Genomic DNA, 15,666 nt, shown 5'->3' with positions numbered 1-15,666 from the left:
TTATGGTAATTTGGAGAGAAAATGGCCATTTCCGTGTTTTGGGTTTTTTGTTTTTTGTTTTGTTTTTTTGTTTTTTGTTTTTTGTTGTTTTTTGTTTTCATTTTTCAATATCCATTAACACGATTGTAACATGTTCGTTGAAATTCTTTCACCTAACCTTCTACTTAATAAAAGAGGGTCAATATAACTGTTATCACCTGTTCTTGTCTTAAACAAATCCACTATTCAACCATGATTCCATTATCAGTACCGTTAGGGTGAATGACAATAAAACTTTATATATTTGCTCCATCCGAAGAGTTTTTCTGAATTTTACCCTCATCTGCGTATGGGGGAAATTATAAGGAAACATTGCTGTTAATGTCGGAAAAATTTGGATAGATTAAAGCATTAACACACAGCTACGTGTAGTCTAAGATAGGAATAGATAATTCGAGTGAAATAGTGGTTTAGATAAAAGGAAACTATTGACATATATTTAAATTTCGGTGTGCTGGATATGTGTTTCTAGAATACAGTTTTAAGAAGCAGCAATATAATATGCATTTTGAAAACTTAGTTGCTTTCAAAGCTTGAATTTATATATAAATTCGACATCAAAGCATTACTTCTTGAAAAATTTTCAATAACTATGTATTATGTTTTCAACTTGAAATTCTGAAAATAAGGTATGGGTTACTTTCGTAAATGTGACTGTACCAATATAAGATTTATGTGTGTGACCATCATTATCGAGTTTGGATCTACATATGCAATATTTTAAGAAAAAAAAACTTTAAAAATAGGTTTGAAGACGACTTAGGTCAAAACAAAGAAGCAGAATGCCGACTATAGTATCCTATTTATTGAATGTCAAAATCATTTTTATTTGATAGAATTTATTTGATTACTAAATTTTAGGGGCTAGTGTGTTTTCTTGTCTTACCCAGAAAACCAAAGAACAATTTGATTGTTCCTAAGTTAAATTATTAATCAATTAAATGTTTTGTTGTTAGAGTCAAACATAAGTTCACACAACAGAAACCGCACTCTTTAGCTTAAGACAGTGCACAGCGCGGACATGACAGCTTGTGTAAATATGACTTACTGAATCGTTTTGTGCAGACTTGTTAAATTAAAAAAGTATATTTAATGGTTGCCTAAACATCAGGATTCAAAAATTAAGATGATACTCTTTGGCACCAAACGTTCAGTTATGAAATATATTAGAGAGGGATTTTCAATTCTTAAATTCATTGCAATAAATTAAATATTTCATGAAAGCTTGTGCAGATATGATTTGCTGAATCGTTTTTTTGCAGGCTTGTTTTTTTCGGATTACTTATGAAATGGTTCTATGAAAATCAAAATTAATAGAATTAAGATGATACGATTTGGTTCCATGGTCATAATAAGAACACAGATATTATAGAAAGCACATCAGTTACTCCTGTTAATTGTCCACGAAACTTTAATTTTCAAGCATCTCTGTATTCTTATGGAATAATTAAACCATACTTGCAGAAATACATTGATTTTATTATTTACCGCATTTATCGAAGTGGCGATATAGAATTGTGCCAATTAAGATATTCATCCTTTTGCTCAACGTACTGACGAAGATTTTATGGCAAACAAACGCACAAAAGATAATATAATGTTGTTTTAAATTAAATACTTTGACGGATAGATAACGATTGGAACCAAGCGTATTGAGACACACAACAAAAAACCTACACTGTGTAACTACCAACAGGATTACCTCTTTCTTGACCTAGGACAAGTTACAGCACATATTATCGAAAGCAGGGTCAAAATGAGCTCTCTACTACAGGAGGCTAGCTAAGGTAGCTAGGACTATTAGTTGGAAACTGCTGCTCAAGAAAACAAAACAAATATAGAATGACACACCTAACATGAACTCTGATCTCAAAATTTACTTGAAGTCGGCAATTTTTGTAAGAGGTCGATAAGTATTTTAAAACTTGTCAGATCATCGAAAAAAAGAACCATTTTAAATAAAAAAGTTATTGTTGACATGTTGAGCAACAGAAATTAAAATTCACATCCTCATTTCCACCTTTATGTATATTGTCAAAAGTGTGGAAATGTGTTATTTTACACGGAAATCTGTATGATTCATGTAGATTACACCAACTCGGTCGTTACCGATACAAGTGTATTAGCTGTTGGATTTATGCAAACTATGTTCTGATGTTTAATGATTTATGCATTAAGTTCCTAAAACATTTGTTTCAAAACACGTATTTTACGCCCTCAAATTATTTTCATACGCTTAAATACAACCACTGTGTGGTAAAACTGTTGGTTAACTAAGAGTCCAAGAGCGTACAATATATGCCTTGTGGCCAGTGTTTGTATATTGTCATCATCTAAAAAATATTTTGTTACCGTTATATTTAGTTTATAAACTAAATAATTACAATTAAGTTAAAATTTCAATCTTTTAGAAGGGTAATCGTTGCACTTCATTTATTGATTTGTTCAATATTACACTCTTATGGAATACATTCCCTGAAAAAGTTCTTGTTTTTATCTCTTAAAAGAATTGATCACGAGCGTAATTGTTGAAGACACGATGCACACTATAATCGGTATAATACGTTTATAATACTATTCTGTCGGTTTCAACCTTTTAAACTCGATGTAAAAAATCAAGGTTTTCTTGAGAATGACCGAACGTAAACTAATGTATTTAATATCCCTGGTGTATGCAAATCGATTGTAGGTTTTAGGATGGTGTGTGGATTTTTCTGGGTAACGGGGGACATGTAACGACTAACTATGGATACTATTACGTAGCAGAGACCCTATCCGTAACTTCGGTACTTGGAATAATACTCTAACTATCTGTGAACTGTGCTCAGAGAAGATAGTTCCATTAATTTGTTGTTGTCAATTGGGTGATTTTGCGGACCTTTTTGTCACATTCCCTGCCTTAAGGTAGGGATATTGATAGACAGTACCTAATGTATGGATTGTATATTAATCCATTTTGTAGCTAATAAAGTCTATTGGAAGAATCAAAGGTTAAACTCATTGGCAAAATGGATAAACTACTAGCTCATAAACTGATGAAACAATAGAATAACTGTTATGATATAAATGTTGCATTTTAAATGCATTGAATGAATGTAAGCTAAATCAGGTGAGAAAATCAACATTTGATTGACTTCTATAGAAACCCATATATTCAGCGTTCTTTACAAAAAGACAAACACAAATAAAGTATGATATTTTAATATTTGAGAAACGTGGTAGTCTTTTGATATTCGCCCAGTATCATAATATGCATGAACATACGAAGATTAAATATAATACTGGCTCGGACGTCACCCAATATAAAAAGGTCCGAAACAGACGGCACCATAAACACGGTGTCGTCTGATACGGCAGGTGTCCTATCATCACCAGACATGACAAATATTTCAAATATGACACATTCAGATCATCATAATAATGATAACAGCAATAATTTTCGTACGCGACCGTGTTCAGTTCTTCTACCAGACATTTTGGATTTTAATGACTCTGAACAACACTGTCTCATTTCGAAATGTAAAAACGTAAAATTTTAATAACAGATGCTCAATTCACTAGTAATCTAACTAAAGAATCTGATTTTACACGAAGCTACGATGATCTGAATTGTAAATCAACAAATCTCGTCTACGGATCAAAGTGAAGCCTTTGTGGATTGGTATATGTCGATAGTGTTTATCAGCGTTTCATTCGGCCTGATCATTCAATCCTTTCTATGCAGGTTCGCATCATATATACCTCATTTTGCAACACCTCTCGGTAGACAAAAAGGAGATTACTGGTTTCGACAATTTGGAACTGCGACACCATATGGTTGCAATGACAAAATTGATGATATAGGTAATTTATCTAGTCCTTCCTGTAGCTCGGTGAGTGTGATGAACATTTTCAACTCTATTCCTCGACGTAGACGCAGTTATGGTCTCCGTCATTATACATCACCTACTCTCCATGATGTCTCTATTAATGACCTGCTGCCTTTTATACAAAAATCGTTATGTATTCATCACATTTGCACGAAGCTTTATTCATTACCCCTTTCAAAACTTCATTCTCTGCACAACTTATGTTTGGAAACACTGTTACAATCCCTAATTCAAACCAATACAAACTTCCAGCTATAATCTCGGATATTGCATGTCACAGACTTTTTCAACAAGTTCGCATTGGAAAAATGAAAAAGAGAAAAGATCCTTTCAAAAACTTTCCTTTGCCAACAAAGGTATCGATGCCTTCAATTTGGGCAATATCCTTCATCATAAATCAGTTCAATCGAAAATACCTCTCTATTTTAAAAATCAGTCTGTACCTATCATGTCTTATACCTATACTAATCCCATTGCAACTAAAATTTTCAATTACAAACACGTGTTGTACATTGTAAGATCTTAATATTGACGACTTCAAGTCTAAACCTCCTGATTGCACCTGTACTAGTTCCCCATTCATATATAATCCGGCTGGCCACGTTTTACTGGTAACCTGAACATTGTCAATAACACTTCTCTACGAAATGTGTTATTCAAAGGCCCGAAATATCGTGAGCCTAAATGCATCAATTGGAAACACAAACAAAAAATTCTCTGAAACTGACATTATCAAGATGCTTGATTTCTTGATTGACAACATATTTGTTACGTTTGGAGGACGTGTTTTTCGGCATTCCAATGGGAACCAACTGTGCTCATCTTCTTGCCGACTTGTTTCTTTATTCATATGAGGCTGACTTCATACAGGAACTTCTTAGGAAGAAAGAGAAGAAGTTAGCAGTATCCTTTAATTTCACTTTCCGCTATATAGATGATGTTTTCTCACTAAATAATTCAAATTTGGTGACTACGTTGAACGCATCTATCCCATCGAACTTGAGATAAAGGATACAACAGATACAGTTAAGTCTGCCTCATATCTTGACTTACATCTAGAAATTGACAATGAGGGTCGGTTGAAAACAAAATTTACGACAAAAGAGATGGTTTTAGCTTCCCAATTGTGAACTTTCCATTTCTATGTAGCAACATTTCCAACAGCGCCTGCATACGGAGTATATATCGCCCTGTTGATATGATATTCCAGGGCTTGTGTTTCCTATCATGATTTCCTTGATAGAGGGTTGCTGCTCACAAGGAAGCTTTTAAACCAAGAGTTCCAAGTGGTGAAATTGAAATCATCCCATCGTAAATTTGACGGACGCCATCACGAGTTGGTTGACCGTTATAATGGAATATTTGTTTCACAGATGAGACGAATATGTTCCAATTGTCGTAACTACAATATCGTCCCCTTCCCCCGAATGTGACCAACCGATTTAGACATATCACCAGGTTTGTACTTACATGAGCAACACGACGGGTGCCACATATGCATGTGGGGCAGGATCTGCTTACCCTTCCGGAGCACCAGAGATCACCACCAGTTTTTGGTGGCGTTCGCACTGCTCAGTCTTTTTTTTTTATTTTCTATGTTGTTTTGTGTACTGTTGTTTGTCATTTTCTTTTTTAGCCATGGCGTTTTCTGTTTATTTTCAACTTATGAGTTTGAATGTCCTTTTGGTATCCTTCGCCTCTCTTTTACTGTCATTACTAATTTTTTTACTATCAAAAAAGAAAAATAATTGTTAAATTTAATGAATGAAAGAGAAAAGATAAACAATTGATTGTTTAAAGACCTAGAAAATATTTATACGTGTAAACTAGTCCTGTTCACGTCGTAACCGGTTCCGGTTTGGAAATGTTTTTAAAACAATTGTTAAATAAAGTAGAGGTTACAGTAGTAAAGGGATTTTCAAATCTCATAAACTTATTCAGAACACACAAATCACGGTAAAACAAAATGACGACGGGTGTGATGTACCGATATATATGCATATAATATATAAAGTAAGGAGATGTAATGCGATTTCCAAGAAGAACATATTACGTTGATTCGAAACAAATATAGGTCACTTACTTATATATTCAGCAAAGTGAAGAGTTAAACGTTTTTATACTGCCTAATAGCCTTCATTTTAGTATTAGTAGAATTAGTATTTACCTCATTGGGTAGTAAAGAAAATAACAAAACAACCGTGTTTCAGCATAATAAAATCGAATGTAAATTATTTTCATGATCTATTTGTGTAAATCTTTATAAAATCAACATGCTTGTGTACTGATTGATACTTTGGTCTTGAAATAATCACTTGTTTTTTCCCAAAACCCATTGATTTACCAAATGTCTTCAAAGTTTTGGTTTTACTTGCCCAAAACTGAAAGAGCGTAAATTTAGCTCATTTTCACGAACGTTTCAGATATTGCTCGTAAATAAATAAAAGTAATTGAACCAATAATTACCACTTGGAACTATTAAACCAATAGTTCCAAGTAGTAAAGTTGAAGTCATCCGCAGACGCGAGTTGGTTAACCGTAATGTTATATCTGTGTCACAGTTGACCACAGATATTTTCATAATAATGTCGTAACCATAATCCCATCCCGTCCTCTTTTCCTCGATTGTGACATCACCGAATTAAACTTATCGCCGAATTTGTACTTACCATGAACAACGTGCATTTGCCACTAGTGGAAAAGGATCTGCTTACACTTCGTCTCCCTTTAGATCACCCCTGTTTTTTATTGGGTTCGTTTTGCTCAGCAATCTGTAGTTTTTATGCTTTGTTTCGTGGATTTGTTTGTCTTTTCGTAGTCTTTCGTTCGTTTTGGTAGCCATGGCGTTGTCTGTTTCCCTATAACTTATGGGTTTTGAATTACCCATGGTATCTTCCGCCTTTTTATATAGATTATATCGACACGCGTACCAAAAATATTTTTATAAAAATTTCTATATCAAATCGATTCCTAAAACTGTTTTTAACTGTTGATGGGAAACATTAAGAAATACAGATTTGATCATTTTATTTCAAAGTTCTTTTCAATCTTTAAATAAATTGAAAACGACCCTAGAAATATACAAGCGATACAAATTTGTAAGACCAAACAAATGATGGAGTTCATTTGTTAGAGAAAAATGTGGCAAACCGGTTAAGTATAGCCTAGAAATAGTATAAATAACATAATATACCAAGAAAATAATCAATATAGATATCTAAATGTCTTTTTGGTATTAAGATATTGGGTTTCTGCCTCCTTGAGGACTCGTGATCTCCTTTTTTTAATGAAACATCTCTTAAACGTATGCCATACCTATTACAACTAAGATTTTCAATTATAAAAACCTGTTATAGGATCTAAAAATAAGGAGTTCACTTGTCTAATATTGTCGTTATTGCAAATGTGAAGTTTTTCTATTCACATCTAAACTGGCTTTCCTTTATACGTAATTATCTAATAATACTTTCAAACACACATTTTTAAAATGTGCCAGCCAAAGAATAGCAAAACAATGAGCCTCAATTCATCAATTGGAATCACATATTTAAAAGCTTAGGGACTTCTGTAATTTTCAGATTCGACACACTCGGTCTCGTACATTTTTTGAAGTTTATGCAATTTCCCCCAGTTTTTGTTTGTTACCTTGATTTGTCTCTTTTGTTAATCGATTCATAAGATTTGAACATCGACAATCTACTGTTGCCTAAGTGTGTGCTAGACAAACGGTAAACTGAAAAATGAAGACGAAATGTTTTTTTTCCCAAAAAGGTTGAAACTTTGAAGAGAGCGATAGAAAATTAGACCTCACCACTTAATGAATCTATGATCTGTAGAACTACATCTAGCTTATAGGATCTATAATACCATCCGGACAAATGTGTTAAAATAAATACTTGGTAAATGATTAAGGTATAACATTGTAACATTGCATTTAGAAGCCTTTCATATACCCCAACGACACATGATAACAGAACATCCTGCAAACGACGGACTCTCGTGGCTGGAAATATTTGTAACTTTACACTTGAAGATTTACTGGTACACATACGATTCTTATAGGGCTATTTATAAATAAGAAGATTTGGTATGAGTGCCAATGAGACAACTATCCATCCAAATCACAATGTGTAAAAAGTAAACAATTATAGGTCAAAGTACGGCCTTCAACACGGAACCTTAGCTCACACCGAACAGTAAGCTATAATGGGCCCAAAAAAAGGCTAGTGTAAAGCAATTTAAACAGGAAAACCAACGGTCTTATCTATATAATAAAAATGCAGCGGGTTAAACGTTTTTATAGGCGCCAACCAACACCCTAACCTGAAACAGTGGTATAATATTACAACATAAAAAGACACACAATAAAGTATCAATTGAAATGGCTTAATTCGATCAAAGGACAATACACAAAAACAAGTATATATACACTGAACGAATAAGTTTGATCTATGACACAATATAAATAACAAAGATGTTTCAATGTCAAAAAGACAACTTTAACCTAGGACAAAAAGGCGTATAATAAAGTAACGTACACAGGTAAATTTAAATATAATAATTTTGTTGTTAGGAGAACAGAAATATTTTTTTGCAAAATAAATTTGTTGTTCATGGTACGAGTACACAAGTGAAAATACCCCCCCCCCCCCCCCCCCCACACACACACACACACACCTCAGTCATACTAAATACTTAAATCAAAGATCAAAGGTGGTACATATAAAAAATAGTAAGACGAAATATAACACAAAATAAGTAAATATGTCTGCTTTGATAATGATATAAATACTTTTCTCATATACCCTGGTTTTTGTCGATACATGCAGCAAGGGTGTTATTTTGTATGTCTATTAACATTCTTACAGTTGTAGCCCTTTCTGAATTTGATCTTATGTCTTCCTTTTAAGAATATACAAGGACAAAATTTGATGCTGCAGGTCATCAATCAGAGAGTATGTAGCAACCGACAATTACGGTCTTATTATTTGAAAATAACAAAAACAAACGAAAACAACATTAAGCTCATATATTTCAGAATAGAAGCATGTTCTGAATCCTTTTCTATGACGGTGTCACTAAAATTTGTACCAGAGGTAATTGCCAGTTAGACAAACACACACAGAATATTGTAAATATATGCACAACCTTGCACTATACATAAAACAAAATCAAACAATTGCATTGTTGTAATAATATTCTGGTATTGATATTTTTGCGTGAACCCACTTTTGGGTTCACGCCTGTATATTGCTGAGTTTTGGTAGCTTCTCAGCCATGGGCCATTCAGATATCCTCGGAAACAAAATTTTCATTTATACAGGTAGTTACCTATTTCTTTGATACAGTCCCTCTATGGATAGGCTACCAAAGTACATTGTATATTTAAACAATCAAAGTTAATTTTTAGATCGGATAAAAAATACTAGATTGCAGTAATAAAATCATTTATATATTCCAACCTATTTGCCATTTGACAGAACATATGCGTTTTGATGTGAATGTTTTATTAAATTTCAAGAAGAATGATGACACAATTATATGATTCATGTTTTGAGACGATCCTTGTATGCGTTGTGCGCGTAGTATTTGATACAACGTACTAATGTGCATTGTGAAAATAAATCTGGGAATAGTATACTGACAATATATTATGTCCAAGAATAAATTATTTCTGAACAATTACCACGTGATATTTTGCATTTCCATCATAGCTTGAGCAAATGACGGAAAGCAAGAACAATTTAACAAAACGATATTTCTCTTAAAAATAGTTATCTTAGGTCGGAAACATAGTGGTCGGTAAGCAGAAAGATAATTAAACAAAACGATGTTTCTGTAAAAATATCTCATTTCATTGAAGATACTAACAGACCAAGGAAATATTAATTATTATTAAGTTTAAACTGAAACTAAATTTATTATAAATAGAATATAATTACACGGCAAGAAATTTACGTCACACGCACGGATACGTTTCTATGTTTTCATCGGAAAACGGCTCGCTTCAAGGTAAGTTGACACAGTTTTATACAACTTATACTTACTCCTCCGAAAAAACGATTAGTGCACCGTACTCTTCTCTACTTCTACTTTTTAATCGTCATCATTTGAAAACTGTACAAGGATCCCAGCAGGCACAAAACGTTGTATCAACGTTGATCCAATGTCAGTCTTCAACGTTGTTACAACGTTGAAACTTGGGTTAGTTTTGAAAGTTGTAATGACGTTGAAATTCTGACGTTGAATCAACGTTGCAGTTTCAACGTTGTATTGACGTTGATAACATGTTGAAATCGGGTCCAGTGAGGTTGAAATCAGGTCTTAGTTAGGTTGAAATCAGGTCGGGTTTAGGTTGAAATCAGGTCGAGTTAGGTTGAAGTCAGGTCAATTGTAGGTTAGTTGAAGTGATGGTTCTTGGATGTAAATTGATCCTTATTGGCACTTGTTCAAATACAATAACAAGATACCTGAATTATGAAATAAAAAAGCCTCTTTAAAGTTTTATTTCAAGTTAGAATATCCATCAACAGTTCTTTTATCAACAAGAGACAACTCCAAAAGAGAATAGTAGACAATAACAATCAAAACCAAAGAGAAGAGACGGTTACAATATCAAGATTTTATTTGAAACCAAATATCTCAATATTAACAAAGCTTTTTCTTCTAGCACATCAATTTCTCAAAGCAAAGGAACATATGTAAAAACTCACTCCACACACTGGTTTGATTCTGGTTGATCAAGTTTTCCAACTTATACAAAATCATGTAAATGCAGCAAATTTGACACAGTTACACAAAATGCCTCCTTTGTTTTATGTGAATACATAGCAGGACCATTTAAAAAAGACCTGATTTCATTTTAAGTTTTTGTTATCCGATATTTAGTTCTTTTTTTTTTGTCTTTTTTTTTTTAATTTTTATTGATATCTTGTTGAACTGAAATTTGACGTTTTGAGGGTATACCGTATGTGTCTTTTTTACATTTATCTTGAAGGCATTTGGAACAAACCATACCATCACAAAGCTGTTTTCTCATTCAATCATTATCTATACACCCGATACAATTGAGTAAACCGAACAAAAAGTTGCATACCGTCAACACCAAATAATGTATTTCTAAATTTCACTGCCCTTTTTTTACTGGCACTAAATTAACTATAGAAATTAACAAAAAAGAGGTTTTTAAAATGAAAAATTTATTTTGTTTTAAAGATTTATTCTTTTGGCCTAGCAACTCCTTCTGCTCTCTGTGGGGCACACTTTACATGTCTTGCACACTGCTCAGGTATTTTGGATTCTGGTGTCTCTTTGTGGCAGAATAGAGCAGCATCTGAAAGCATGGAAGAGAAATAACATAAATTTGAATTACATAATAAAAGTTGTGTACTTTTAAAAGCCAGAAATGTTATCAAATTCTACCAATTATAAAACAATTATTTTAAATCATAGAACACAACATGTTCATTTGAAACAATTGTTCAAGCATGCATCAATAACAAGACAAAGCATGAATTCTAACCAGATCTGTGTTTTGCAATAAGCATAATGTTCATATAAAGATGAAATTATGAAAGATGAGTGATATTTTACGAAAAAATCTAAACAGTGTTTAAGAGCAGACCATTTCTATGTGTATCAGACAAACCCTATCGAGTTGTATTGGAACGAATTGGCTAGTATTCGGTGGCACACACCCCCCCCCCCCCCCCTTTTCTGATATTACTGATTCTGTACATGGCTAGATATATTTTATTTTAGTTCGCTAATTAGAGGTTATATACAATCAAATCATTTAACTGTTTTGACACGAAACTGAATCAGATTCAGTAAGATAAGACCTTGTCATAATTTCTGTGAACGTAAACATGCAGATAACTAATTTGATCATTTGAATGTGTTTGTAAATATCATGATTCTTCGTTAATTTAACTGTAAAATATACTAACGTTAATATCAAGAGGTTTATACAGAAAAGTCTTCTCTCGTCTTTATATTCCTTAGACGCAGTTGTTCACTATTTGTTCATCAGTCTGGTGCGATAATTTCTCGAGGATGATTTTCAAAATGTTCTAAACGGATGTTGAAAAGAGGTGCGCGTGCTTGCGGGCGCATCCGAAAGAAAATATTCGGAACTCAACTTGAAAAACCGCGATAATTTAAAAACTTCTCAATTATTCTGATTACATAGTACACCGATGATATTTTAAGTTTATATATTAAATATCAATCGGTAAAAATAATTAAAATAAATATACCAAAAAATTTCTCCTATTTATTTAAATAAAAGAAAACAATTAAACAAATCGATTTGATTCTAAAATATAAACTAAGAATATATCATATTTATACAGATATACATATAATTAAGATAGCATGAACAGGTTTTGAGATCTCCCAAAATATAGAGAATCATCAAACCCAAATTACTTAATAATTGGTTAGAATTGGTTTTTTTTAAAGATACTAAAAAAAATAAACACAAAAAAAAAAAAATAATTTGAAAAGCCGATTTGTTATTGGTGATGTCTCCTGACCACTTGTTCTTGTCCAAAACTCCTTTCCATGCATAAACAATGCAATCCGGTCTACCCCCTTTTTCGTGGAAAAAAAATGATTGATTATATAGGGATCATGGAAGCATGACAGGAGGAAGCCCCCTCACGCTTATGGCAGTCAGTGGACCCCCTTATAAGTATTATAAAAAGTTCTGGATTAGCCACTTATTATCCAATCGTTTATAATACTGCAGCACTGCTTCTTGTCCGATCTGCTCATCAAATATATCTATACCCTTCAATTTTGACAATGAGATTTTTCTGTCGCGATTGACTGACGTTAACCCAACGTTGAATCAACGTTGTTGTTTAAACATTGATTTTAACGACGTAAATTCAACGTTGAAACAACGTTGTAAAGTCAACGTTGAATACCATGACGTTAGATCAACGTTGAATTTAGGTCGATCAACGTCACGACCAAATTTCAACCAAATTTCAACGTTGTTACAACGTCGAGTGCCCACTGGGATACTGTTTCCACTTTCCCGTAAACATCGTCAAATAGCTATTTTTTGTGCATTAACGGGCACTGAATGCATGAAATTCTTCGAACATTATCAACAAAATACAAAACACACGCTGTATGATCCTCGCATGCAGCGTGGAATGCACTTTTTGATGTGAACATCGTAAAATGTAGAACATAATACAGTTTGCACATCATCTATTTAAGGATACAGTTTTCATCTAAAAGGTTCTATGTTAATCAATTAATGCGTTTGTGCAGTTGTACTTACACATAATAAGCTAATACAGGTATAGACTCACGTTTTTGTTCATTAAAAAGCACTGGATACAGTTTTGCCAGAAATGCAGATCTATCTGGTCCGAACATACATTTACTTCGTAGAGCATTGATTTAAAACAATGATTTCAAATTAAAAAACATCGCACCTGCTCTGTCTCAAAAAAGATTTTGACAGTGTAGTGTACTACTTTTGGGACAAATAATATCAAAATTATAGAAAAGTATTCTAGCTCTAACTCAAAATATGGACAATTCTATGTTAAGGGGGTCAATAGTTCAGTTTGAGTTTCCGAAATAAGCTTTTGTATCCTTGCAGTAATATCCAGTAGTATTACTATGATTTCTCTGAGTCATTTTGCAAATGGTTCAGCAGACGACACAATTTTAATCGATGTATTATTGAATACATCGAAACAGATAGGTATAGAACGTAATTGTACATACATGTTTAGGTCCCACTTTGATTTTCTAATAAGTATTACCTTACCTTGGTGTATTTCGAATTTTCCAGGTATATTTGCATTTCGGGCAAAACTGTATCCACTGCTTTTTTAATAAAAAATGTGAGTCGATACCCGAGTAAACTTTTAATGTGTTAGTATAACGGCACAAACACATTGAATTAACATCTATAGAACAGTTTGGGTGCAAACTGTATTCTTAAATAGATGAAGTGCAAACCGTATCATGTTCTACTTTTTACGATGTTCACATCAAAAAGTGCATTCCACGCTGCTATCCAGTACTATACAGGATGGGTTTTGTATTTTGTTGATAATGTTTGAAGAATTTCATGTATTCAGTGCCTTTATTCGTGAAATATAGCTATTTGTGGAAACACTATCCTTGCACAGTTTTAAAATTATACAGAGGTGTTTGCAAAATTGACAGCCTGTTAAACTACCAAATGATTACCAAGCGATTAAAGGACACCGGCCACTTCAAATAATCATGTGTAAAATAAAATCTACATAGTTAATAAAATCGATATCTTCATGTTGTTGTGTGTATTTCTTATCAGGGAATGTGATAATCATTAGTGTAAACACAGATGGCCTTGATCGCCCTTGTATGCATATTTTTAGACATGATAACGAGGCTCACGGCTATGACCACTTGTGTTACCAGCTGTATATTCTCAGTGGTAATACTATATAGGTGATACAGAAATGCCATGAGTATAGGGTTCCATTCATATCTCATATTACATACATGTTTTAGTTTTATGTAAAAGCAAATCTTTATGCAGTAGTATTATTCAAAAGTAAGAAGTTAGTATTTTTTATTTCGTAAATATTAGTATAAATATGCCGTATTGTGTGGTTCACGGTTGCAATAGCAATTCTCAATGTGACAAAAATATATATTGGTTTACTTTTCCGAAAGATTCTCAGAGAAATCGTGTTTGGTTCACTATTGTAAACGACAGGACTTTACACCGTCTAAACATAGCAGAATTTGTTCTAAGCATTTTACCCTTCATCAGTATAGCAGACACCAAGAAAGACTTTTAGAATTGGGATATCCGTGTGCAAAGGCAGCACTGAAAGATGACGCCATACCCGATATTCCTGTAGTTGTGGATGCAGAAAAAAAGACCATCTTCTCCTAAAATGCCTAAGTCGGCCTTCGAAAAAAGACAGAAACGTCAGGTACAATTGATCCTCTTTATTATTCATCGAAACTTATGTGAAAAATACGTTCATGGTTATCTGTATGGTTTCAATACTTATAAACAATTATTATATTTGTATATCTTTCTTCCCGTTTTGTTCTACTGAAAATTGTCACAGGCATTTATCTTACTTAAATGAAAAGGTATATATCCATGTAAATAATACTACGATCCATTATAAAATTATCGTAAGTAATACTGAAATGTTCAGGACTTCCGGGTATTTTTATTTTTTCATGTTTACTTTTTTTATGAGTCGCTTGGTGATCATTTACAATTTCGCTTGTAGAGGAAGTCCGTGTATTGCAATTCTGAAACTATTATAAAATAAAATAAACGAATAAGGTTTCGTGAGTCTTAATAAAGAAAACAAAAAAACATATCAATTATTCAATTCCACCAGAAATCTACGACACAGTCCTTTTCCGAATACCACAACAAAAGAAAGTGAATTTACGGTATATGATTTTTTTGCATTCATGTATGTGTATATAGTTTTTTAAATGAAAGCATTTTTTTAAATAAACATTTAATTTCACCAATAGGTTCTTGAAGAGGTTTTAATGATTCATTAGATAAGTCTTTAGACTCCATTGACATTGAAACAGAATCTTCACCCACACATGACAGTACAGACAATCGGGAAGAGAAAGAAATTCCGGCAGATATACAAAAAACATTCGAAACAACTGCTTCTAATAACGATGCCACAAACATGACAACACAAAAATTTCAACCAGATTCCATTCCACAGAGAACAAGAAGATTACAAAC

The 15,666-nt window shown here is 33.0% G+C and overlaps 1 long non-coding RNA gene across 1 annotated transcript; it reads right to left on the bottom strand.

Moving 5' to 3' along the window:
* Window positions 1-11,086: 11,086 nt before the first annotated feature.
* LOC127705076 (uncharacterized) lies at window positions 11,087-12,010 on the bottom strand. The gene is made up of 2 exons (XR_007983626.1): window positions 11,858-12,010; window positions 11,087-11,241 (listed from the first exon to the last, which is right to left on the bottom strand). It is a non-coding gene; the product is annotated as an uncharacterized LOC127705076 (long non-coding RNA).
* Between the last annotated feature and the right edge of the window lie 3,656 nt (window positions 12,011-15,666).

This window comes from Mytilus californianus, unplaced genomic scaffold (assembly GCF_021869535.1).
Source record: "Mytilus californianus isolate M0D057914Y unplaced genomic scaffold, xbMytCali1.0.p SCAF_6, whole genome shotgun sequence".
In the NCBI taxonomy this organism is placed as follows: domain Eukaryota; kingdom Metazoa; phylum Mollusca; class Bivalvia; order Mytilida; family Mytilidae; genus Mytilus; species Mytilus californianus.
Note: the sequence above shows the minus strand (reverse complement) of the source record. Positions and strands in the feature narration are given on the sequence as shown.